Source organism: Ovis canadensis, chromosome 21 (assembly GCF_042477335.2).
Source record: "Ovis canadensis isolate MfBH-ARS-UI-01 breed Bighorn chromosome 21, ARS-UI_OviCan_v2, whole genome shotgun sequence".
NCBI lineage: Eukaryota > Metazoa > Chordata > Mammalia > Artiodactyla > Bovidae > Ovis > Ovis canadensis.
In genome coordinates this window covers 6,452,289-6,478,128 of record NC_091265.1, presented here as the reverse complement: position 1 = coordinate 6,478,128, position 25,840 = coordinate 6,452,289, and positions in this window count along the sequence as shown.

Genomic DNA, 25,840 nt, shown 5'->3' with positions numbered 1-25,840 from the left:
GACATACCCGTCTCCACTCGAGAGGAAGCACGTGGGGTCCCGCACACATCCAGGGGAGCCCCGTTTCCGCCTCCTAGCTCGAGATGAGGGATCCTTTCCCTGTTTCGTAGGGAAATAATTCCCGGCGTTCCCGTCGCATCTCAAGAGGAGGCGCTCTCCACAGGAAAGGCGAGAGGAACTCCAGGGTCGTGCCACCATTCCAAGAGTCCCCCAGATGTGTTAGTCCATTCCAGAGGAACCTGTTTTCCCTGAACTGCCTTGATGTTCAAGCCGAGGATCCACTCCCACCACTTGTGCACGTGGGACAGCCCTGTGGGAAAGCCTCGTGGGAAAGCCTCGTGGGAAAGACTCGAGGGAAAACCATAGATCCTTTGATCCACGCGGCGGACTGCGTGACACTGCTGCTACCGCTCTGGAGGAAAGCGCAAGTGCATGCCCGCATTCGAGACGAGGACTGACTCCCCTGGGGAGACTCCAGAAGTACCCCAAGATCCATGTCAGCACTGGAGAGGAATCCTCAGGTTCCGGCCCCGACTCCACACAAGGTCTTAGGCCCCGGCATCGAAGGGAGAGGAATCCCGAGAGGCCCCCGAGGAACTCGCATGGGGACTGGCATTTCCTGAGGCCACCAGAGCGGGTCCCTGAGGTCCCCGTGGTAAGTCGAGAGCACCTGCCGCAACTCGAGAAAATACAGGAGGTTTTGCCCTCCAGGCGAGATGAGGCCCCTTTCCGCTGAGTCTTCTCGAGGCTAATCACGTCTAACCACTGGAACTTCCAAAGGGTCCTTCACACCCTTGCTGCAACACAAGAAGTTCCCCGACATACCCGTCTCCACTAGAGAGGAAGCACGTGGGGTCCCGCACACATCCAGTGGAGCCCCGTTTCCGCCTCCTAGCTCGAGATGAGGGATCCTTTCCCTGTTTCGTAGGGAAAGAATTCCCGGCGTTCCCGTCGCATCTCAAGAGGAGGCGCTCTCCACAGGAAAGGCGAGAGGAACTCCAGGGTCGTGCCACCATTCCAAGAGTCCCCCAGATGTGTCAGTCCATTCCAGAGGAACCTGTTTTCCCTGCACTGCCTTGACGTTCAAGCCGAGGATTCACTCCCACCACGTGTGCACGTGGGAAAGCCCTGAGGGAAAGCCTCGTGGGAAAGACTCGAGGGAAAACCATAGATCCTTTGATCCACGCGGCGGACTGCGTGACACTGCTGCTACCGCTCTGGAGGAAAGCGCAAGTGCATGCCCGTATTCGAGACGAGGACTGACTCCCCTGGGGAGACTCCAGAATTAGCCCAAGATCCATGTCAGCACTGGAAAGGAATCCTCAGTTTCCGGCCCCGACTCCACACAAGGTCTTAGGCCCCGGCATCGACCGGAGAGGAATCCCGAGAGGCCCCTGTGGAACTCGCATGGGGACTGGCCTTTCCTGAGGCCACCAGAGCGGGTCCCTGAGGTCCCCGTCGTAAGTCGACAGCACCTGCCGCAACTCGAGAAAATCCAGGAGTTTTTGCCCTCCAGGCGAGATGAGGCCCATTTCCGCTGAGGCTTCTCGAGGCTAATCACATCTAACCACTGGAACTTCCAAAGGGTCCTTCACACCCTTGCTGCAACTCAAGAAGTTCCCCGATATCCCCGTCTGCACTCGAGAGGAAGCACAAGGTTCCCGCACACATCCAGGGGAGCACCGTTTCCGCCTCCCAGCTCGAGATGAGGGATCCTTTCCCTGTTTCATAGGGAAAGAATTCCCGGCGTTTCCGTGCCATCTCAAGAGGAGGCGCTCTCCACAGGAAAGGCGAGAGGAACTCCAGGGTCGTGCCACCATTCCAAGAGTACCCCAGATGTGTCAGTCCATTCCAGTGGAACCTGTTTTCCCTGAACTGCCTTGACGTTCAAGCCGAGGATCGACTCCCACCACGTGTGCACGTGGGACAGCCCTGTGGGAAAGCCTCGTGGGAAAGCCTCGTGGGAAAGACTCGAGGGAAAACCATAGATCCTTTGATCCACGCGGAGGACTGCGGAACACTGCTGCTACCGCTCAGGAGGAAAGTGCAAGTGCATGCCCGCAATCGAGACGAGGACTGACTCCCCTGGGGTGATTCCAGAAGTACCCCAAGATCCATGTCAGCACTGGAGAGGAATCCTCAGGTTCCGGCCCCGAGCCCACACAAGGTCTTAGGCCCTGGCATCAACGGGAGAGGAATCCTGAGATGCCCCCGAGGAACTCGCATGGGGACTGGCCTTTCCTGAGGCCACCAGAGCGGGTCCATGAGGTCCTCGTCGTAAGTCGAGAGCACCTGCCGCAACTCGCGAAAATCCAGGAGGTTTTGCCCTCCAGGTGAGATGAGGCCCATTTCCGCTGAGGCTTCTCGAGGCTAATCACGTCTAAATACTGGAACTTCCAAAGGGTCCTTCACACCCTTGCTGCAACTCAAGACGTTCCCCGACATACCCGTCTCCACTGGAGAGGAAGCACGTGGGGTCCCGCTCACATCCAGGGGAGCACCGTTTCCGCCTCCTAGCTCGAGATGAGGGATCCTTTCCCTGTTTCGTAGGGAAAGAATTTCCGGCGTTCCCGTCGCATCTCAAGAGGAGGCGCTCTGCACAGGAAAGGCGAGAGGTACTCCAGGGTCGTGCCACCATTCCAAGAGTCCCCCAGATGTGTCAGTCCATTCCAGAGGAACCTGTTTTCCCTGCACTGCCTTGACGTTCAAGCCGAGGATCCACTCCCACCACGTGTGCACGTGGGACAGCCCTGTGGGAAAGCCTCGTGGGAAAGCCTCGTGGGAAAGACTCGAGGGAAAACCATAGATCCTTTGATCCACGCGGCGGACTGCGTGACACTGCTCCTACCGCTCTGGAGAAAAGCGCAAGTGCATGCCCGCATTCGAGACGAGGACTGAGTCCCCTGGGGAGACTCCAGAAGTACCCCAAGATCCATGTCAGCACTGGAGAGGAATCGTCAGGTTCCGGTCCCGACTCCACACAAGGTCTTCGGCCCCGGCATCGACGGGAGAGAAATCCCGAGAGGCCCCCGAGGAACTCGCATGGGGACTGGCCTTTCCTGAGGCCACCAGAGCGGGTCCCTGAGGTCCTCGTCATAAGTCGAGAGCACCTGGCGCAACTCGAGAAAATCCAGGAGGTTTTGCCCTCCAGGCGAGATGAGGCCCATTTCCGCTGAGGCTTCTCGAGGCTAATCACGTCTAAATACTGGAACTTCCAAAGGGTCCTTCACACCCTTGCTGCAACTCAAGAAGTTCCCCGACATACCCGTCTCCAATCGAGAGGAAGCACGTGGGGTCCCGCACACATCCAGGGGAGCCCCGTTTCCGCCTCCTAGCTCGAGATGAGGGATCCTTTCCCTGTTTCGTAGGGAAATAATTCCCGGCGTTCCCGTCGCATCTCAAGAGGAGGCGCTCTCCACAGGAAAGGCGAGAGGAACTCCAGGGTCGTGCCACCATTCCAAGAGTCCCCCAGATGTGTTAGTCCATTCCAGAGGAACCTGTTTTCCCTGAACTGCCTTGATGTTCAAGCCGAGGATCCACTCCCACCACTTGTGCACGTGGGACAGCCCTGTGGGAAAGCCTCGTGGGAAAGCCTCGTGGGAAAGACTCGAGGGAAAACCATAGATCCTTTGATCCACGCGGCGGACTGCGTGACACTGCTGCTACCGCTCTGGAGGAAAGCGCAAGTGCATGCCCGCATTCGAGACGAGGACTGACTCCCCTGGGGAGACTCCAGAAGTACCCCAAGATCCATGTCAGCACTGGAGAGGAATCCTCAGGTTCCGGCCCCGACTCCACACAAGGTCTTAGGCCCCGGCATCGAAGGGAGAGGAATCCCGAGAGGCCCCCGAGGAACTCGCATGGGGACTGGCATTTCCTGAGGCCACCAGAGCGGGTCCCTGAGGTCCCCGTGGTAAGTCGAGAGCACCTGCCGCAACTCGAGAAAATACAGGAGGTTTTGCCCTCCAGGCGAGATGAGGCCCCTTTCCGCTGAGTCTTCTCGAGGCTAATCACGTCTAACCACTGGAACTTCCAAAGGGTCCTTCACACCCTTGCTGCAACACAAGAAGTTCCCCGACATACCCGTCTCCACTAGAGAGGAAGCACGTGGGGTCCCGCACACATCCAGTGGAGCCCCGTTTCCGCCTCCTAGCTCGAGATGAGGGATCCTTTCCCTGTTTCGTAGGGAAAGAATTCCCGGCGTTCCCGTCGCATCTCAAGAGGAGGCGCTCTCCACAGGAAAGGCGAGAGGAACTCCAGGGTCGTGCCACCATTCCAAGAGTCCCCCAGATGTGTCAGTCCATTCCAGAGGAACCTGTTTTCCCTGCACTGCCTTGACGTTCAAGCCGAGGATTCACTCCCACCACGTGTGCACGTGGGAAAGCCCTGAGGGAAAGCCTCGTGGGAAAGACTCGAGGGAAAACCATAGATCCTTTGATCCACGCGGCGGACTGCGTGACACTGCTGCTACCGCTCTGGAGGAAAGCGCAAGTGCATGCCCGTATTCGAGACGAGGACTGACTCCCCTGGGGAGACTCCAGAATTAGCCCAAGATCCATGTCAGCACTGGAAAGGAATCCTCAGTTTCCGGCCCCGACTCCACACAAGGTCTTAGGCCCCGGCATCGACCGGAGAGGAATCCCGAGAGGCCCCTGTGGAACTCGCATGGGGACTGGCCTTTCCTGAGGCCACCAGAGCGGGTCCCTGAGGTCCCCGTCGTAAGTCGACAGCACCTGCCGCAACTCGAGAAAATCCAGGAGTTTTTGCCCTCCAGGCGAGATGAGGCCCATTTCCGCTGAGGCTTCTCGAGGCTAATCACATCTAACCACTGGAACTTCCAAAGGGTCCTTCACACCCTTGCTGCAACTCAAGAAGTTCCCCGATATCCCCGTCTGCACTCGAGAGGAAGCACAAGGTTCCCGCACACATCCAGGGGAGCACCGTTTCCGCCTCCCAGCTCGAGATGAGGGATCCTTTCCCTGTTTCATAGGGAAAGAATTCCCGGCGTTTCCGTGCCATCTCAAGAGGAGGCGCTCTCCACAGGAAAGGCGAGAGGAACTCCAGGGTCGTGCCACCATTCCAAGAGTCCCCCAGATGTGTCAGTCCATTCCAGTGGAACCTGTTTTCCCTGAACTGCCTTGACGTTCAAGCCGAGGATCGACTCCCACCACGTGTGCACGTGGGACAGCCCTGTGGGAAAGCCTCGTGGGAAAGCCTCGTGGGAAAGACTCGAGGGAAAACCATAGATCCTTTGATCCACGCGGAGGACTGCGGAACACTGCTGCTACCGCTCAGGAGGAAAGTGCAAGTGCATGCCCGCAATCGAGACGAGGACTGACTCCCCTGGGGTGATTCCAGAAGTACCCCAAGATCCATGTCAGCACTGGAGAGGAATCCTCAGGTTCCGGCCCCGAGCCCACACAAGGTCTTAGGCCCTGGCATCAACGGGAGAGGAATCCTGAGATGCCCCCGAGGAACTCGCATGGGGACTGGCCTTTCCTGAGGCCACCAGAGCGGGTCCATGAGGTCCTCGTCGTAAGTCGAGAGCACCTGCCGCAACTCGCGAAAATCCAGGAGGTTTTGCCCTCCAGGCGAGATGAGGCCCATTTCCGCTGAGGCTTCTCGAGGCTAATCACGTCTAAATACTGGAACTTCCAAAGGGTCCTTCACACCCTTGCTGCAACTCAAGACGTTCCCCGACATACCCGTCTCCACTGGAGAGGAAGCACGTGGGGTCCCGCTCACATCCAGGGGAGCACCGTTTCCGCCTCCTAGCTCGAGATGAGGGATCCTTTCCCTGTTTCGTAGGGAAAGAATTTCCGGCGTTCCCGTCGCATCTCAAGAGGAGGCGCTCTGCACAGGAAAGGCGAGAGGTACTCCAGGGTCGTGCCACCATTCCAAGAGTCCCCCAGATGTGTCAGTCCATTCCAGAGGAACCTGTTTTCCCTGCACTGCCTTGACGTTCAAGCCGAGGATCCACTCCCACCACGTGTGCACGTGGGACAGCCCTGTGGGAAAGCCTCGTGGGAAAGCCTCGTGGGAAAGACTCGAGGGAAAACCATAGATCCTTTGATCCACGCGGCGGACTGCGTGACACTGCTCCTACCGCTCTGGAGAAAAGCGCAAGTGCATGCCCGCATTCGAGACGAGGACTGAGTCCCCTGGGGAGACTCCAGAAGTACCCCAAGATCCATGTCAGCACTGGAGAGGAATCGTCAGGTTCCGGTCCCGACTCCACACAAGGTCTTCGGCCCCGGCATCGACGGGAGAGGAATCCCGAGAGGCCCCCGAGGAACTCGCATGGGGACTGGCCTTTCCTGAGGCCACCAGAGCGGGTCCCTGAGGTCCTCGTCATAAGTCGAGAGCACCTGGCGCAACTCGAGAAAATCCAGGAGGTTTTGCCCTCCAGGCGAGATGAGGCCCATTTCCGCTGAGGCTTCTCGAGGCTAATCACGTCTAAATACTGGAACTTCCAAAGGGTCCTTCACACCCTTGCTGCAACTCAAGAAGTTCCCCGACATACCCGTCTCCACTCGAGAGGAAGCACGTGGGGTCCCGCACACATCCAGGGGAGCCCCGTTTCCGCCTCCTAGCTCGAGATGAGGGATCCTTTCCCTGTTTCGTAGGGAAATAATTCCCGGCGTTCCCGTCGCATCTCAAGAGGAGGCGCTCTCCACAGGAAAGGCGAGAGGAACTCCAGGGTCGTGCCACCATTCGAAGAGTCCCCCAGATGTGTTAGTCCATTCCAGAGGAACCTGTTTTCCCTGAACTGCCTTGATGTTCAAGCCGAGGATCCACTCCCACCACTTGTGCACGTGGGACAGCCCTGTGGGAAAGCCTCGTGGGAAAGCCTCGTGGGAAAGACTCGAGGGAAAACCATAGATCCTTTGATCCACGCGGCGGACTGCGTGACACTGCTGCTACCGCTCTGGAGGAAAGCGCAAGTGCATGCCCGCATTCGAGACGAGGACTGACTCCCCTGGGGAGACTCCAGAAGTACCCCAAGATCCATGTCAGCACTGGAGAGGAATCCTCAGGTTCCGGCCCCGACTCCACACAAGGTCTTAGGCCCCGGCATCGACGGGAGAGGAATCCCGAGAGGCCCCCGAGGAACTCGCATGGGGACTGGCATTTCCTGAGGCCACCAGAGCGGGTCCCTGAGGTCCCCGTGGTAAGTCGAGAGCACCTGCCGCAACTCGAGAAAATACAGGAGGTTTTGCCCTCCAGGCGAGATGAGGCCCCTTTCCGCTGAGTCTTCTCGAGGCTAATCACGTCTAACCACTGGAACTTCCAAAGGGTCCTTCACACCCTTGCTGCAACACAAGAAGTTCCCCGACATACCCGTCTCCTCTAGAGAGGAAGCACGTGGGGTCCCGCACACATCCAGTGGAGCCCCGTTTCCGCCTCCTAGCTCGAGATGAGGGATCCTTTCCCTGTTTCGTAGGGAAAGAATTCCCGGCGTTCCCGTCGCATCTCAAGAGGAGGCGCTCTCCACAGGAAAGGCGAGAGGAACTCCAGGGTCGTGCCACCATTCCAAGAGTCCCCCAGATGTGTCAGTCCATTCCAGAGGAACCTGTTTTCCCTGCACTGCCTTGACGTTCAAGCCGAGGATTCACTCCCACCACGTGTGCACGTGGGAAAGCCCTGAGGGAAAGCCTCGTGGGAAAGACTCGAGCGAAAACCATAGATCCTTTGATCCACGCGGCGGACTGCGTGACACTGCTGCTACCGCTCTGGAGGAAAGCGCAAGTGCATGCCCGTATTCGAGACGAGGACTGACTCCCCTGGGGAGACTCCAGAATTAGCCCAAGATCCATGTCAGCACTGGAAAGGAATCCTCAGTTTCCGGCCCCGACACCACACAAGGTCTTAGGCCCCGGCATCGACCGGAGAGGAATCCCGAGAGGCCCCTGTGGAACTCGCATGGGGACTGGCCTTTCCTGAGGCCACCAGAGCGGGTCCCTGAGGTCCTCGTCGTAAGTCGAGAGCACCTGCCGCAACTCGAGAAAATCCAGGAGGTTTTGCCCTCCAGGCGAGATGAGGCCCATTTCCGCTGACGCTTCTCGAGGCTAATCACGTCTAACCACTGGAACTTCCAACGGGTCCTTCACACCCTTGCTGCAACTCAAGAAGTTCCCAGACATACCCGTCTCCACTCGAGAGGAAGCACGTGGGGTCCCGCACACATCCAGGGGAGCCCCGTTTCCGCCTCCTAGCTCGAGATGAGGGATCCTTTCCCTTTTTCGTAGGGAAAGAATACCTGGCGTTCCCGTCGAATCTCAAGAGGAGGCGCTCACCACAGGAAAGGCGAAAGGAACTCCAGGGTGGTGCCACCATTCCAAGAGTCCCCCAGATGTGTCAGTCCATTCCAGAGGAACCTGTTTTCCCTGCACTGCCTTGACGTTCAAGCCGAGGATCGACTCCCACCACGTGTGCACGTGGGACAGCCCTGTGGGAAAGCCTCGTGGGAAAGCCTCGTGGGAAAGACTCGAGGGAAAACCATAGATCCTTTGATCCACGCGGCGGACTGCGTGACACTGCTGCTACCGCTCTGGAGGAAAGCGCAAGTGCATGCTCGCATTCGAGACGAGGACTGACTCCCCTGGGGAGACTCCAGAAGTACCCCAAGATCCATGTCAGCACTGGAGAGGAATCCTCAGGTTCCGGCCCCGACTCCACACAAGGTCTTCGGCCCCGGCATCGACGGGAGAGGAATCCCAAGAGGCCCCCGAGGAACTCGCATGGGGACTGGCCTTTCCTGAGGCCACCAGAGCGGGTCCCTGTGGTCCCATCGTAAGTCGAGAGCATCTGCCGCAACTCGAGAAAATCCAGGAGGTTTTGCCCTCCAGGCGAGATGAGGCCCATTTCCGCTGAGGCATCTCGAGGCCAATCACATCTAACCACTGGAACTTCCAAATGTCATTCACACCCTTGCTGCAACTCAAGAAGTTCCCCGACATACCCGTCTCCACTCCAGAGGAAGCACGAGGGTCCCGCACACATCCAGGGGAGCCCCGTTTCCGCCTCCTAGCTCGAGATGAGGGATCCTTTCCCTGTTTCGTAGGGAAAGAATTCCCGGCGTTCCCGTCGCATATCAAGAGGAGGCGCTCTCCACAGGAGAGGCGAGAGGAACTCCAGGGTCGTGCCACCATTCCAAGAGACCCCCAGATGTGTCAGTCCATACCAGAGGAACCTGTTTTCCCTGCACTGCCTTGACGTTCAAGCCGAGGATCGACTCCCACCACGTGTGCACGTGGGACAGCCTTGTGGGAAAGCCTCGTGGGAAAGCCTCGTGGGAAAGACTCGAGGGAAAACCATAGATCCTTTGATCCACGCGGCGGACTGCGTGACACTGCTGCTAACGCTCAGGAGGAAAGCGCAAGTGCATGCCCGCATTCGAGACGAGGACTGACTCCCCTGGGGAGACTCCAGAAGTACCCCAAGATCCATGTCAGCACTGGAGAGGAATCCTCAGTTTCCGGCCCCGACTCCACACAAGGTCTTAGGCCCCGGCATCGACGGGAGAGGAATGCCGAGAGGCCCCCGAGGAACTCGCATGGGGACTGGCCTTTCCTGAGGCCACCAGAGCGGGTCCCTGAGGTCCCCGTCGTAAGTCGAGAGCACCTGCCGCAACTCGAGAAAATCCAGGAGGTTTTGCCCTCCAGGCGAGATGAGGCCCATTTCCGCTGAGGCTTCTCGAGGCCAATCATATCTAACCACTGGAACTTCCAAAGGGTCCTTCACACCCTTGCTGCAACTCAAGAAGTTCCCCGACATACCCGTCTCCACTCGAGAGGAAGCACGTGGGGTCCCGCACACATCCAGCGGAGCCCCGTTTCCGCCTCCTAGCTCGAGATGAGGGATCCTTTCCCTGTTTCGTAGGGAAAGAATTCCCGGCGTTCCCGTCGCATCTCAAGAGGAGGCGCTCTCCACAGGAAAGGCGAGAGGAACTCCAGGGTCGTGCCACCATTCCAAGAGTCCCCCAGATGTGTTAGTCCATTCCAGAGGAACCTGTTTTCCCTGAACTGCCTTGATGTTCAAGCCGAGGATCCACTCCTACCACTTGTGCACGTGGGACAGCCCTGTGGGAAAGCCTCGTGGGAAAGCCTCGTGGGAAAGACTCGAGGGAAAACCATAGATCCTTTGATCCACGCGGCGGACTGCGTGACACTGCTGCTACCGCTCTGGAGGAAAGCGCAAGTGCATGCCCGCATTCGAGACGAGGACTGACTCCCCTGGGGAGACTCCAGAAGTACCCCAAGATCCATGTCAGCACTGGAGAGGAATCCTCAGGTTCCGGCCCCGACTCCACACAAGGTCTTAGGCCCCGGCATCGACGGGAGAGGAATCCCGAGAGGCCCCCGAGGAACTCGCATGGGGACTGGCATTTCCTGAGGCCACCAGAGCGGGTCCCTGAGGTCCCCGTGGTAAGTCGAGAGCACCTGCCGCAACTCGAGAAAATACAGGAGGTTTTGCCCTCCAGGCGAGATGAGGCCCATTTCCGCTGAGTCTTCTCGAGGCTAATCACGTCTAACCACTGGAACTTCCAAAGGGTCCTTCACACCCTTACTGCAACACAAGAAGTTCCCCGACATACCCGTCTCCACTAGAGAGGAAGCACGTGGGGTCCCGCACACATCCAGTGGAGCCCCGTTTCCGCCTCCTAGGTCGAGATGAGGGATCCTTTCCCTGTTTCGTAGGGAAAGAATTCCCGGCGTTCCCGTCGCATCTCAAGAGGAGGCGCTCTCCACAGGAAAGGCGAGAGGAACTCCAGGGTCGTGCCACCATTCCAAGAGTCCCCCAGATGTGTCAGTCCATTCCAGAGGAACCTGTTTTCCCTGCACTGCCTTGACGTTCAAGCCGAGGATCCACTCCCACCACGTGTGCACGTGGGAAAGCCCTGAGGGAAAGCCTCGTGGGAAAGACTCGAGGGAAAACCATAGATCCTTTGATCCACGCGGCGGACTGCGTGACACTGCTGCTACCGCTCTGGAGGAAAGCGCAAGTGCATGCCCGTATTCGAGACGAGGACTGACTCCCCTGGGGAGACTCCAGAATTAGCCCAAGATCCATGTCAGCACTGGAAAGGAATCCTCAGTTTCCGGCCCCGACACCACACAAGGTCTTAGGCCCCGGCATCGACCGGAGAGGAATCCCGAGAGGCCCCTGTGGAACTCGCATGGGGACTGGCCTTTCCTGAGGCCACCAGAGCGGGTCCCTGAGGTCCTCGTCGTAAGTCGAGAGCACCTGCCGCAACTCGAGAAAATCCAGGAGGTTTTGCCCTCCAGGCGAGATGAGGCCCATTTCCGCTGACGCTTCTCGAGGCTAATCACGTCTAACCACTGGAACTTCCAACGGGTCCTTCACACCCTTGCTGCAACTCAAGAAGTTCCCCGACATACCCGTCTCCACTCGAGAGGAAGCACGTGGGGTCCCGCACACATCCAGGGGAGCCCCGTTTCCGCCTCCTAGCTCGAGATGAGGGATCCTTTCCCTGTTTCGTAGGGAAAGAATTCCCGGCGTTCCCGAAGAGGTGGCGCTCTCCACAGGAAAGGCGAGAGGAACTCCAGGGTCGTGGCACCATTCCAAGAGACCCCCAGATGTGTCAGTCCATTCCAGAGGAACCTGTTTTCCCTGCACTGCCTTGACGTTCAAGCCGAGGATCGACTCCCAGCACGTGTGCACGTGGAACAGCCCTGTGGGAAAGCCTCGTGGGAAAGCCTCGTGGGAAAGACTCGAGGGAAAACCATAGATCCTTTGATCCAAGAGGCGGACTGCGTGACACTGCTGCTACCGCTCTGGAGGAAAGCGCAAGTGCATGCCCGCATTCGAGACGAGGACTGACTCCCCTGGGGAGACTCCAGAAGTACCCCAAGATCCATGTCAGCACTGGAGAGGAATCCTCAGGTTCCGGCCCCGACTCCACGCAAGGTCTTAGGCCCTGGCATTGACGGGAGAGGAATGCCGAGAGGCCCCCGAGGAACTCGCATGGGGACTGGCCTTTCCTGAGGCCACCAGAGCGGGTCCCTGAGGTCCCCGTCGTAAGTCGAGAGCACCTGCCGCAACTCGAGAAAATCCAGGAGGTTTTGCCCTCCAGGCGAGATGAGGCCCATTTCCGCTGAGGCTTCTCGAGGCCAATCATATCTAACCACTGGAACTTCCAAAGGGTCCTTCACACCATTGCTGCAACTCAAGAAGTTCCCCGACATACCCGTCTCCACTCGAGAGGAAGCACGTGGTGTCCCGCACACATCCAGGGGAACCCCGTTTCCGCCTCCTAGCTCGAGATGAGGGATCCTTTCCCTGTTTCGTAAGGAAAGAATTCCCGGCGTTCCCGTCGCATCTCAAGAGGAGGCGCTCTCCACAGGAAAGGCGAGAGGAACTCCAGGGTCGTGCCACCATTCCAAGAGTCCCCCAGATGTGTCAGTCCATTCCAGAGGAACCTGTTTTCCCTGCACTGCCTTGACGTTCAAGCCGAGGATCGACTCCCACCACGTGTGCACGTGGGACAGCCCTGTGGGAAAGCCTCGTGGGAAAGCCTCGTGGGAAAGACTCGAGGGAAAACCATAGATCCTTTGATCCACGCGGCAGACTGCGTGACACTGCTGCTACCGCTCTGGAGGAAAGCGCAAGTGCATGCCCGCATTCGAGACGAGGACTGACTCCCCTGGGGAGACTCCAGAAGTACCCCAAGATCTATGTCAGCACTGGAGAGGAATCCTCAAGTTCCGGCCCCGACTCCACACAAGGTCTTAGGCCCTGGCATCGACGGGAGAGGAATGCCGAGAGGCCCCCGAGGAACTCGCATGGGGACTGGCCTTTCCTGAGGCCACCAGAGCGGGTCCCTGAGGTCCCCGTCGTAAGTCGAGAGCACCTGCCGCAACTCGAGAAAATCCAGGAGGTTTTGCCCTCCAGGCGAGATGAGGCCGATTTCCTCTGAGGCTTCTCGAGGCCAATCACATCTAACCACTGGAACTTCCAAAGGGTCCTTCACACCCTTGCTGCAACTCAAACAGTTCCGCGACATACCCGTCTCCACTTGAGAGGAAGCACGTGGGGTCCCGCACACATCCAGGGGAGCCCCGTTTCCGCCTCCTAGCTCGAGATGAGGGATCCTTTCCCTGTTTCGTAGGGAAAGAATTCCTGGCGTTCCCGAAGAGGTGGCGCTCTCCACAGGAAAGGCGAGAGGAACTCCAGGGTCGTGGCACCATTCCAAGAGACCCCCAGATGTGTCAGTCCATTCCAGAGGAACCTGTTTTCCCTGCACTGCCTTGACGTTCAAGCCGAGGATCGACTCCCACCACGTGTGCACGTGGAACAGCCCTGTGGGAAAGCCTCGTGGGAAAGCCTCGTGGGAAAGACTCGAGGGAAAACCATAGATCCTTTGATCCACGCGGCGGAATGCGGGACACTGCGGCTATCGCTCTGGAGGAAAGCGCAAGTGCATGCCCGCATTCGAGACCAGGACTGACTCCCCTGGGGAGACTCCAGAAGTACCCCAAGATCCATGTCAGCACTGGAGAGGAATCCTCAGGTTCCGGCCCCGACTCCACGCAAGGTCTTAGGCCCTGGCATTGACGGGAGAGGAATCCCGAGAGGCCCCCGAGGAACTCGCATGGGGACTGGCCATTCCTGAGGCCACCAGAGCGGGTCCCTGAGGTCCCCGTCGTAAGTCGAGAGCACCTGCCGCATCTCGAGAAAATCCAGGTGGTTTTGCACTCCAGGCGAGATGATGCCCATTTCCGCTGAGGCTTCTCGAGGCTAATCACATCTAACCATTGGTACTTCCAAAGGGTCCTTCACACCCTTGCTGCAACTCAAGAAGTTCCCCGACATACCCGTCTCCACTCGAGAGGAAGCACGTGGGGTCCCGCACACATCCAGTGGAGCCCCGTTTCCGCCTCCTAGCTCGAGATGAGGGATCCTTTCCCTGTTTCGTAGGGAAAGAATTCCCGGCGTTCCCGTCGCAACTCAAGAGGTGGCGCTCTCCACAGGAAAGGCGAGAGGAACTCCAGGGTCGTGGCACCATTCCTAGAGACCCCCAGATGTGTCAGCCCATTCCAGAGGAACCTGTTTTCCCTGCACTGCCTTGACGTTCAAGCCGAGGATCGACTCCCACCACGTGTGCACGTGGGCAGCCCTGTGGGAAAGCCTCGTGGGAAAGCCTCGTGGGAAAACTCGAGGGAAAACCATAGATCGTTTGATCCACGCGGCGGACTGAGTGACACTGCTGCTACGGCTGTGGAGGAAAGCGCAAGTGCATGCCCGCATTCGAGACGAGGACTGACTCCCCTGGGGAGACTCCAGAAGTACCCCAAGATCCATGTCAGCACTGGAGAGTAATCCTCAGGTTCCGGCCCCGACTCCACACAAGGTCTTAGGCCCCTCATCGACGGGAGAGGAATGCCGAGAGGACCCCGAGGAACTCGCATGGGGACTGGCCTTTCCTGAGGCCACCAGAGCGGGTCCCTGAGGTCCCCGTCGTAAGTCGAGAGCACCTGCCGCAACTCGAGAAAATCCAGGAGGTTTTGCCCTCCAGGAGAGATGAGGCCCATTTCCGCTGAGGCTTCTCGAGGCTTATCACGTCTAACCACTGGAACTTCCAAAGGGTCCTTCACACCCTTGCTGCAACTCAAGAAGTTCCCCGACATACCCGTCTCCACTCGAGAGGAAGCACGTGGGGTCCCGCACACATCCAGGGGAGCCCCGTTTCCGCCTCCTAGCTCGAGATGAGGGATCCTTTCCCTGTTTCGTAGGGAAAGAATTCCCGGCGTTCCCGTCGCATCTCAAGAGGAGGCGCTCTCCACAGGAAAGGCGAGAGGAACTCCAGGGTCGTGCCAACATTCCAAGAGTCCCCCAGATGTGTCAGTCCATTCCAGAGGAACATGTTTTCCCTGCACTGCCTTGACGTTCAAGCCGAGGATCCACTCCCACTACGTGTGCACGTGGGACAGCCCTGTGGGAAAGCCTCGTGGGAAAGCCTCGTGGGAAAGACTCGAGGGAAAACCATAGATCCTTTGATCCACGCGGCGGACTGCGTGACACTGCTGCTACCGCTCTGGAGGAAAGCGCAAGTGCATGCCCGCATTCGAGACGAGGACTGACTCCCCTGGGGAGACTCCAGAAGTACCCCAAGATCCATGTCAGCACTGGAGAGGAATCCTCAGGTTCGGGCCCCGACTCCACACAAGGTCTTAGGCCCCGGCATCGACGGGAGAGGAATCCCGAGAGGCCCCCGAGGAACTCGCATTGGGACTGGCCTTTCCTGAGGCCACCAGAGCGGGTCCCTGAGGTCCCCGTCTTAAGTCGACAGCACCTGCCGCAACTCGAGAAAATCCAGGAGGTTTTGCCCTCCAGGCGAGATGAGGCCCATTTCCGCTGAGGCTTCTCGAGGCTAATCACGTCTAACCACAGGAACTTCCAAAGGGTCCTTCACACCCTTGCTGCAACTCAAGAAGTTCCCCGACATACCCGTCTCCACCCGAGAGGAAGCACGTGGGGTCCCGCACACATCCAGGGGAGCCCCGTTTCCGCCTCCTAGCTCGAGATGAGGGATCCTTTCCCTGTTTCGTAGGGAAAGATTTCCCGGCGTTCCCGTCGCATCTCAAGAGGAGGCGATCTCCACAGGAAAGGCGAGAGGAACTCCAGGGTCGTGCCACCATTCCAAGAGTCCCCCAGATGTGTCAGTCCATTCCAGAGGAACCTGTTTTCCCTGCACTGCCTTGACGTTCAAGCCGAGGATCGACTCCCACCACGTGTGCACGTGGGACAGCCCTGTGGGAAAGCCTCGTGGGAAAGCCTCGTGGGAAAGACTCGAGGGAAAACCATAGATCCTTTGATCCACGCGGCGGACTGCGTGACACTGCAGCTACCGCTCTGGAGGAAAGCGCAAGTGCATGCCCGCATTCGAGACGAGGACTGACTCCCCTGGGGAGACTCCAGAAGTACCCCAAGATCCATGTCAGCACTGGAGAGGAATCCTCAGGTTCCAGCCCCGACTCCACACAAGGTCTTAGGCCCCGGCATTGAAGGGAGAGGAATCCCGAGAGGCCCCCGAGGAACTCGCATGGGGACTGGCCTTTCCTGAGGCCACCAGAGCGGGTCCCTGAGGTCCCCGTTGTAAGTCGAGAGCACCTGCCGCAACTCGAGAAAATCCAGGAGGTTTTGCCCTCCAGGCGAGATGAGGCCCATTTCCTCTGAGGCTTCTCGAGGCTAATCACGTCTAACCACTGGAACTTCCAAAGGGTCCTTCACACCCTTGCTGCAACTCAAGAAGTTCCCCGACATACCCGTCTCCACTCGAGAGGAAGCACGTGGGGTCCCGCACACATCCAGGGGAGCCCCGTTTCCGCCTCCTAGCTCGAAATGAGGGATCCTTTCCCTGTTTCGTAGGGAAAGAATTCCCGGCGTTCCCGTCGCATCTCAAGAGGAGGCGCTCTCCACAGGAAAGGCGAGAGGAACTCCAGGGTCGTGCCACCATTCCAAGAGTCCCCCAGATGTGTCAGTCCATTCCAGAGGAACCTGTTTTCCCTGCACTGCCTTGACGTTCAAGCCGAGGATCCACTCCCACCACGTGTGCACGTGGGACAGCCCTGTGGGAAAGCCTCGTGGGAAAGCCTCGTGGGAAAGACTCGAGGGAAAACCATAGATCCTTTGATCCACGCGGCGGGCTGCGTGACACTGCTGCTACCGCTCTGGAGGAAAGCGCAAGTGCATGCCCACATTCGAGACGAGTACTGACTCCCCTGGGGAGACTCCAGAAGTACCCCAAGATCCATGTCAGCACTGGAGAGGAATCCTCAGGTTCCGGCCCCGACTCCACACAAGGTCTTAGGCCCCGGCATCGACGGGAGAGGAATCCCGAGAGGCCCCCGAGGAACTAGCATGGGGACTGGCCTTTCCTGAGGCCACCAGAGCGGGTCCCTGAGGTCCCCGTCGTAAGTCGAGAGCACCTGCCGCAACTCGAGAAAATCCAGGAGGTTTTGCCCTCCAGGAGATGAGGCCCATTTCCGCTGAGGCTTCTCAAGGCTAATCACGTCTAACCACTGGAACTTCCAAAGGGTCCTTCACACCCTTGCTGCAACTCAAGAAGGTCCCCGACATACCCGTCTCCACTCGAGAGGAAGCACGTGGGGTCCCGCACACATCCAGGGGAGCCCCGTTTCCGCCTCCTAGCTCGAGATGAGGGATCCTTTCCCTGTTTCGTAGGGAAAGAATTCCCGGCGTTCCCGTCGCATCTCAAGAGGAGGCGCTCTCCACAGGAAAGGCGAGAGGAACTCCAGGGTCGTGGCACCATTCCAAGAGACCCCCCGATGTGTCAGTCCATTCCAGAGGAACCTGTTTTCCCTGCACTGCCTTGACGTTCAAGCCGAGGATCCACTCCCACCACGTGTGCACGTGGGACAGCCCTGTGGGAAAGCCTCGTGGGAAAGCCTCGTGGGAAAGACTCGAAGGAAAACCATAGATCCTTTGATCCACGTGGCGGACTGCGTGACACTGCTGCTACCGCTCTGGAGGAAAGCGCAAGTGCATGCCCGCATTCGAGACGAGGACTGACTCCCCTGGGGAGACTCCAGAAGTACCCCAAGATCCATGTCAGCACTGGAGAGGAATCCTCAGTTTCCGGCCCCGACTCCACACAAGGTCTTAGGCCCCGGCATCGACGGGAGAGGAATCCCGAGAGGCCCCCGAGGAACTCGCATGGGGACTGGCCTTTCCTGAGGCCACCAGAGCGGGTCCCTGACGTCCCCGTCGTAAGTCGAGAGCACCTGCCGCAACTCGAGAAAATCCAGGAAGTTTTGCCCTCCAGGCGAGATGAGGCCCATTTCCGCTGAGGCTTCTCGAGGCTAATCACGTCTAACCACTGGAACTTCCAAAGGGTCCTTCACACCCTTGCTGCAACTCAAGAAGTTCCCCGACATACCCGTCTCCACTCGAGAGGAAGCACGTGGGGTCCCGCACACATCCAGGGGAGCCCCGTTTCCGCCTCCTAGCTCGAGATGAGGGATCCTTTCCCTGTTTCGTAGGGAAAGAATTCCCGGCGTTCCCGTCGCATCTCAAGAGGAGGCGCTCTCCACAGGAAAGGCGAGAGGAACTCCAGGGTCGTGCCACCATTCCAAGAGTCCCCCAGATGTGTCAGTCCATTCCAGAGGAACCTGTTTTCCCTGCACTGCCTTGACGTTCAAGCCGAGGATCGACTCCCACCACGTGTGAACGTGGGACAGCCCTGTGGGAAAGCCTCGTGGGAAAGCCTCGTGGGAAAGACTCGAGGGAAAACCATAGATCGTTTGATCCACGCGGCGGACTGCGTGACACTGCTGCTACCGCTCTGGAGGAAAGCGCAAGTGCATGCCCGCATTCGAGACGAGGACTGACTCCCCTGGGGAGACTCCAGAAGTACCCCAAGATCCATGTCAGCACTGGAGAGGAATCCTCAGGTTCCGGCCCCGACTCCACGCAAGGTCTTAGGCCCTGGCATTGACGGGAGAGGAATGCCGAGAGGCCCCCGAGGAACTCGCATGGGGACTGGCCTTTCCTGAGGCCACCAGAGCGGGTCCCTGAGGTCCCCGTCGTAAGTCGAGAGCACCTGCCGCAACTCGAGAAAATCCAGGAGGTTTTGCCCTCCAGGCGAGATGAGGCCCATTTCCGCTGAGGCTTCTCGAGGCCAATCATATCTAACCACTGGAACTTCCAAAGGGTCCTTCACACCATTGCTGCAACTCAAGAAGTTCCCCGACATACCCGTCTCCACTCGAGAGGAAGCACGTGGTGTCCCGCACACATCCAGGGGAACCCCGTTTCCGCCTCCTAGCTCGAGATGAGGGATCCTTTCCCTGTTTCGTAAGGAAAGAATTCCCGGCGTTCCCGTCGCATCTCAAGAGGAGGCGCTCTCCACAGGAAAGGCGAGAGGAACTCCAGGGTCGTGCCACCATTCCAAGAGTCCCCCAGATGTGTCAGTCCATTCCAGAGGAACCTGTTTTCCCTGCACTGCCTTGACGTTCAAGCCGAGGATCGACTCCCACCACGTGTGCACGTGGGACAGCCCTGTGGGAAAGCCTCGTGGGAAAGCCTCGTGGGAAAGACTCGAGGGAAAACCATAGATCCTTTGATCCACGCGGCAGACTGCGTGACACTGCTGCTACCGCTCTGGAGGAAAGCGCAAGTGCATGCCCGCATTCGAGACGAGGACTGACTCCCCTGGGGAGACTCCAGAAGTACCCCAAGATCTATGTCAGCACTGGAGAGGAATCCTCAAGTTCCGGCCCCGACTCCACACAATGTCTTAGGCCCTGGCATCGACGGGAGAGGAATGCCGAGAGGCCCCCGAGGAACTCGCATGGGGACTGGCCTTTCCTGAGGCCACCAGAGCGGGTCCCTGAGGTCCCCGTCGTAAGTCGAGAGCACCTGCCGCAACTCGAGAAAATCCAGGAGGTTTTGCCCTCCAGGCGAGATGAGGCCGATTTCCTCTGAGGCTTCTCGAGGCCAATCACATCTAACCACTGGAACTTCCAAAGGGTCCTTCACACCCTTGCTGCAACTCAAACAGTTCCGCGACATACCCGTCTCCACTCGAGAGGAAGCACGTGGGGTCCCGCACACATCCAGGGGAGCCCCGTTTCCGCCTCCTAGCTCGAGATGAGGGATCCTTTCCCTGTTTCGTAGGGAAAGAATTCCCGGCGTTCCCGTCGCATCTCAAGAGGAGGCGCTCTCCACAGGAAAGGCGAGAGGAACTCCAGGGTCGTGCCAACATTCCAAGAGTCCCCCAGATGTGTCAGTCCATTCCAGAGGAACATGTTTTCCCTGCACTGCCTTGACGTTCAAGCCGAGGATCCACTCCCACTACGTGTGCACGTGGGACAGCCCTGTGGGAAAGCCTCGTGGGAAAGCCTCGTGGGAAAGACTCGAGGGAAAACCATAGATCCTTTGATCCACGCGGCGGACTGCGTGACACTGCTGCTACCGCTCTGGAGGAAAGCGCAAGTGCATGCCCGCATTCGAGACGAGGACTGACTCCCCTGGGGAGACTCCAGAAGTACCCCAAGATCCATGTCAGCACTGGAGAGGAATCCTCAGGTTCGGGCCCCGACTCCACACAAGGTCTTAGGCCCCGGCATCGACGGGAGAGGAATCCCGAGAGGCCCCCGAGGAACTCGCATGGGGACTGGCCTTTCCTGAGGCCACCAGAGCGGGTCCCTGAGGTCCCCGTCTTAAGTCGACAGCACCTGCCGCAACTCGAGAAAATCCAGGAGGTTTTGCCCTCCAGGCGAGATGAGGCCCATTTCCGCTGAGGCTTCTCGAGGCTAATCACGTCTAACCACAGGAACTTCCAAAGGGTCCTTCACACCCTTGCTGCAACTCAAAAGTTCCCCGACATACCCGTCTCCACTCGAGAGGAAGCACGTGGGGTCCCGCACACATCCAGGGGAGCCCCGTTTCCGCCTCCTAGCTCGAGATGAGGGATCCTTTCCCTGTTTCGTAGGGAAAGAATTCCCGGCGTTCCCGTCGCATCTCAAGAGGAGGCGCTCTCCAAAGGAAAGGCGAGAGGAACTCCAGGGTCGTGACACCATTCCAAGAGTCCCCCAGATGTGTCAGTCCATTCCAGAGGAACCTGTTTTCCCTGCACTGCCTTGACGTTCAAGCCGAGGATCGACTCCCACCACGTGTGAACGTGGGACAGCCCTGTGGGAAAGCCTCGTGGGAAAGCCTCGTGGGAAAGACTCGAGGGAAAACCATAGATCCTTTGATCCACGCGGCGGACTGCGTGACACTGCTGCTACCGCTCTGGAGGAAAGCGCAAGTGCATGCCCGCATTCGAGACGAGGACTGACTCCCCTGGGGAGACTCCAGAAGTACCCCAAGATCCATGTCAGCACTGGAGAGGAATCCTCAGGTTCCGGCCCCGACTCCACGCAAGGTCTTAGGCCCTGGCATTGACGGGAGAGGAATGCCGAGAGGCCCCCGAGGAACTCGCATGGGGACTGGCCTTTCCTGAGGCCACCAGAGCGGGTCCCTGAGGTCCCCGTCGTAAGTCGAGAGCACCTGCCGCAACTCGAGAAAATCCAGGAGGTTTTGCCCTCCAGGCGAGATGAGGCCCATTTCCGCTGAGGCTTCTCGAGGCCAATCATATCTAACCACTGGAACTTCCAAAGGGTCCTTCACACCATTGCTGCAACTCAAGAAGTTCCCCGACATACCCGTCTCCACTCGAGAGGAAGCACGTGGTGTCCCGCACACATCCAGGGGAACCCCGTTTCCGCCTCCTAGCTCGAGATGAGGGATCCTTTCCCTGTTTCGTAAGGAAAGAATTCCCGGCGTTCCCGTCGCATCTCAAGAGGAGGCGCTCTCCACAGGAAAGGCGAGAGGAACTCCAGGGTCGTGCCACCATTCCAAGAGTCCCCCAGATGTGTCAGTCCATTCCAGAGGAACCTGTTTTCCCTGCACTGCCTTGACGTTCAAGCCGAGGATCGACTCCCACCACGTGTGCACATGGGACAGCCCTGTGGGAAAGCCTCGTGGGAAAGCCTCGTGGGAAAGACTCGAGGGAAAACCATAGATCCTTTGATCCACGCGGCAGACTGCGTGACACTGCTGCTACCGCTCTGGAGGAAAGCGCAAGTGCATGCCCGCATTCGAGACGAGGACTGACTCCCCTGGGGAGACTCCAGAAGTACCCCAAGATCTATGTCAGCACTGGAGAGGAATCCTCAAGTTCCGGCCCCGACTCCACACAATGTCTTAGGCCCTGGCATCGACGGGAGAGGAATGCCGAGAGGCCCCCGAGGAACTCGCATGGGGACTGGCCTTTCCTGAGGCCACCAGAGCGGGTCCCTGAGGTCCCCGTCGTAAGTCGAGAGCACCTGCCGCAACTCGAGAAAATCCAGGAGGTTTTGCCCTCCAGGCGAGATGAGGCCGATTTCCTCTGAGGCTTCTCGAGGCCAATCACATCTAACCACTGGAACTTCCAAAGGGTCCTTCACACCCTTGCTGCAACTCAAACAGTTCCGCGACATACCCGTCTCCACTCGAGAGGAAGCACGTGGGGTCCCGCACACATCCAGGGGAGCCCCGTTTCCGCCTCCTAGCTCGAGATGAGGGATCCTTTCCCTGTTTCGTAGGGAAAGAATTCCCGGCGTTCCCGAAGAGGTGGCGCTCTCCACAGGAAAGGCGAGAGGAACTCCAGGGTCGTGGCACCATTCCAAGAGACCCCCAGATGTGTCAGTCCATTCCAGAGGAACCTGTTTTCCCTGCACTGCCTTGACGTTCAAGCCGAGGATCGACTCCCACCACGTGTGCACGTGGAACAGCCCTGTGGGAAAGCCTCGTGGGAAAGCCTCGTGGGAAAGACTCGAGGGAAAACCATAGATCCTTTGATCCACGCGGCGGAATGCGGGACACTGCGGCTATCGCTCTGGAGGAAAGTGCAAGTGCATGCCCGCATTCGAGACCAGGACTGACTCCCCTGGGGAGACTCCAGAAGTACCCCAAGATCCATGTCAGCACTGGAGAGGAATCCTCAGGTTCCGGCCCCGACTCCACGCAAGGTCTTAGGCCCTGGCATTGACGGGAGAGGAATCCCGAGAGGCCCCCGAGGAACTCGCATGGGGACTGGCCATTCCTGAGGCCACCAGAGCGGGTCCCTGAGGTCCCCGTCGTAAGTCGAGAGCACCTGCCGCATCTCGAGAAAATCCAGGAGGTTTTGCCCTCCAGGCGAGATGATGCCCATTTCCGCTGAGGCTTCTCGAGGCTAATCACATCTAACCATTGGTACTTCCAAAGGGTCCTTCACACCCTTGCTGCAACTCAAGAAGTTCCCCGACATACCCGTCTCCACTCGAGAGGAAGCACGTGGGGTCCCGCACACATCCAGTGGAGCCCCGTTTCCGCCTCCTAGCTCGAGATGAGGGATCCTTTCCCTGTTTCGTAGGGAAAGAATTCCCGGCGTTCCCGTCGCAACTCAAGAGGTGGCGCTCTCCACAGGAAAGGCGAGAGGAACTCCAGGGTCGTGGCACCATTCCTAGAGACCCCCAGATGTGTCAGCCCATTCCAGAGGAACCTGTTTTCCCTGCACTGCCTTGACGTTCAAGCCGAGGATCGACTCCCACCACGTGTGCACGTGGGCAGCCCTGTGGGAAAGCCTCGTGGGAAAGCCTCGTGGGAAAACTCGAGGGAAAACCATAGATCGTTTGATCCACGCGGCGGACTGAGTGACACTGCTGCTACGGCTGTGGAGGAAAGCGCAAGTGCATGCCCGCATTCGAGACGAGGACTGACTCCCCTGGGGAGACTCCAGAAGTACCCCAAGATCCATGTCAGCACTGGAGAGTAATCCTCAGGTTCCGGCCCCGACTCCACACAAGGTCTTAGGCCCCTCATCGACGGGAGAGGAATGCCGAGAGGACCCCGAGGAACTCGCATGGGGACTGGCCTTTCCTGAGGCCACCAGAGCGGGTCCCTGAGGTCCCCGTCGTAAGTCGAGAGCACCTGCCGCAACTCGAGAAAATCCAGGAGGTTTTGCCCTCCAGGCGAGATGAGGCCCATTTCCGCTGAGGCTTCTCGAGGCTTATCACGTCTAACCACTGGAACTTCCAAAGGGTCCTTCACACCCTTGCTGCAACTCAAGAAGTTCCCCGACATACCCGTCTCCACTCGAGAGGAAGCACGTGGGGTCCCGCACACATCCAGGGGAGCCCCGTTTCCGCCTCCTAGCTCGAGATGAGGGATCCTTTCCCTGTTTCGTAGGGAAAGAATTCCCGGCGTTCCCGTCGCATCTCAAGAGGAGGCGCTCTCCACAGGAAAGGCGAGAGGAACTCCAGGGTCGTGCCAACATTCCAAGAGTCCCCCAGATGTGTCAGTCCATTCCAGAGGAACATGTTTTCCCTGCACTGCCTTGACGTTCAAGCCGAGGATCCACTCCCACTACGTGTGCACGTGGGACAGCCCTGTGGGAAAGCCTCGTGGGAAAGCCTCGTGGGAAAGACTCGAGGGAAAACCATAGATCCTTTGATCCACGCGGCGGACTGCGTGACACTGCTGCTACCGCTCTGGAGGAAAGCGCAAGTGCATGCCCGCATTCGAGACGAGGACTGACTCCCCTGGGGAGACTCCAGAAGTACCCCAAGATCCATGTCAGCACTGGAGAGGAATCCTCAGGTTCGGGCCCCGACTCCACACAAGGTCTTAGGCCCCGGCATCGACGGGAGAGGAATCCCGAGAGGCCCCCGAGGAACTCGCATGGGGACTGGCCTTTCCTGAGGCCACCAGAGCGGGTCCCTGAGGTCCCCGTCTTAAGTCGACAGCACCTGCCGCAACTCGAGAAAATCCAGGAGGTTTTGCCCTCCAGGCGAGATGAGGCCCATTTCCGCTGAGGCTTCTCGAGGCTAATCACGTCTAACCACAGGAACTTCCAAAGGGTCCTTCACACCCTTGCTGCAACTCAGGAAGTTCCCCGACATACCCGTCTCCACCCGAGAGGAAGCACGTGGGGTCCCGCACACATCCAGGGGAGCCCCGTTTCCGCCTCCTAGCTCGAGATGAGGGATCCTTTCCCTGTTTCGTAGGGAAAGAATTCCCGGCGTTCCCGTCGCATCTCAAGAGGAGGCGATCTCCACAGGAAAGGCGAGAGGAACTCCAGGGTCGTGCCACCATTCCAAGAGTCCCCCAGATGTGTCAGTCCATTCCAGAGGAACCTGTTTTCCCTGCACTGCCTTGACGTTCAAGCCGAGGATCGACTCCCACCACGTGTGCACGTGGGACAGCCCTGTGGGAAAGCCTCGTGGGAAAGCCTCGTGGGAAAGACTCGAGGGAAAACCATAGATCCTTTGATCCACGCGGCGGACTGCGTGACACTGCAGCTACCGCTCTGGAGGAAAGCGCAAGTGCATGCCCGCATTCGAGACGAGGACTGACTCCCCTGGGGAGACTCCAGAAGTACCCCAAGATCCATGTCAGCACTGGAGAGGAATCCTCAGGTTCCAGCCCCGACTCCACACAAGGTCTTAGGCCCCGGCATCGACGGGAGAGGAATCCCGAGAGGCCCCCGAGGAACTAGCATGGGGACTGGCCTTTCCTGAGGCCACCAGAGCGGGTCCCTGAGGTCCCCGTCGTAAGTCGAGAGCACCTGCCGCAACTCGAGAAAATCCAGGAGGTTTTGCCCTCCAGGAGATGAGGCCCATTTCCGCTGAGGCTTCTCAAGGCTAATCACGTCTAACCACTGGAACTTCCAAAGGGTCCTTCACACCCTTGCTGCAACTCAAGAAGGTCCCCGACATACCCGTCTCCACTCGAGAGGAAGCACGTGGGGTCCCGCACACATCCAGGGGAGCCCCGTTTCCGCCTCCTAGCTCGAGATGAGGGATCCTTTCCCTGTTTCGTAGGGAAAGAATTCCCGGCGTTCCCGTCGCATCTCAAGAGGAGGCGCTCTCCACAGGAAAGGCGAGAGGAACTCCAGGGTCGTGGCACCATTCCAAGAGACCCCCCGATGTGTCAGTCCATTCCAGAGGAACCTGTTTTCCCTGCACTGCCTTGACGTTCAAGCCGAGGATCCACTCCCACCACGTGTGCACGTGGGACAGCCCTGTGGGAAAGCCTCGTGGGAAAGCCTCGTGGGAAAGACTCGAAGGAAAACCATAGATCCTTTGATCCACGTGGCGGACTGCGTGACACTGCTGCTACCGCTCTGGAGGAAAGCGCAAGTGCATGCCCGCATTCGAGACGAGGACTGACTCCCCTGGGGAGACTCCAGAAGTACCCCAAGATCCATGTCAGCACTGGAGAGGAATCCTCAGTTTCCGGCCCCGACTCCACACAAGGTCTTAGGCCCCGGCATCGACGGGAGAGGAAT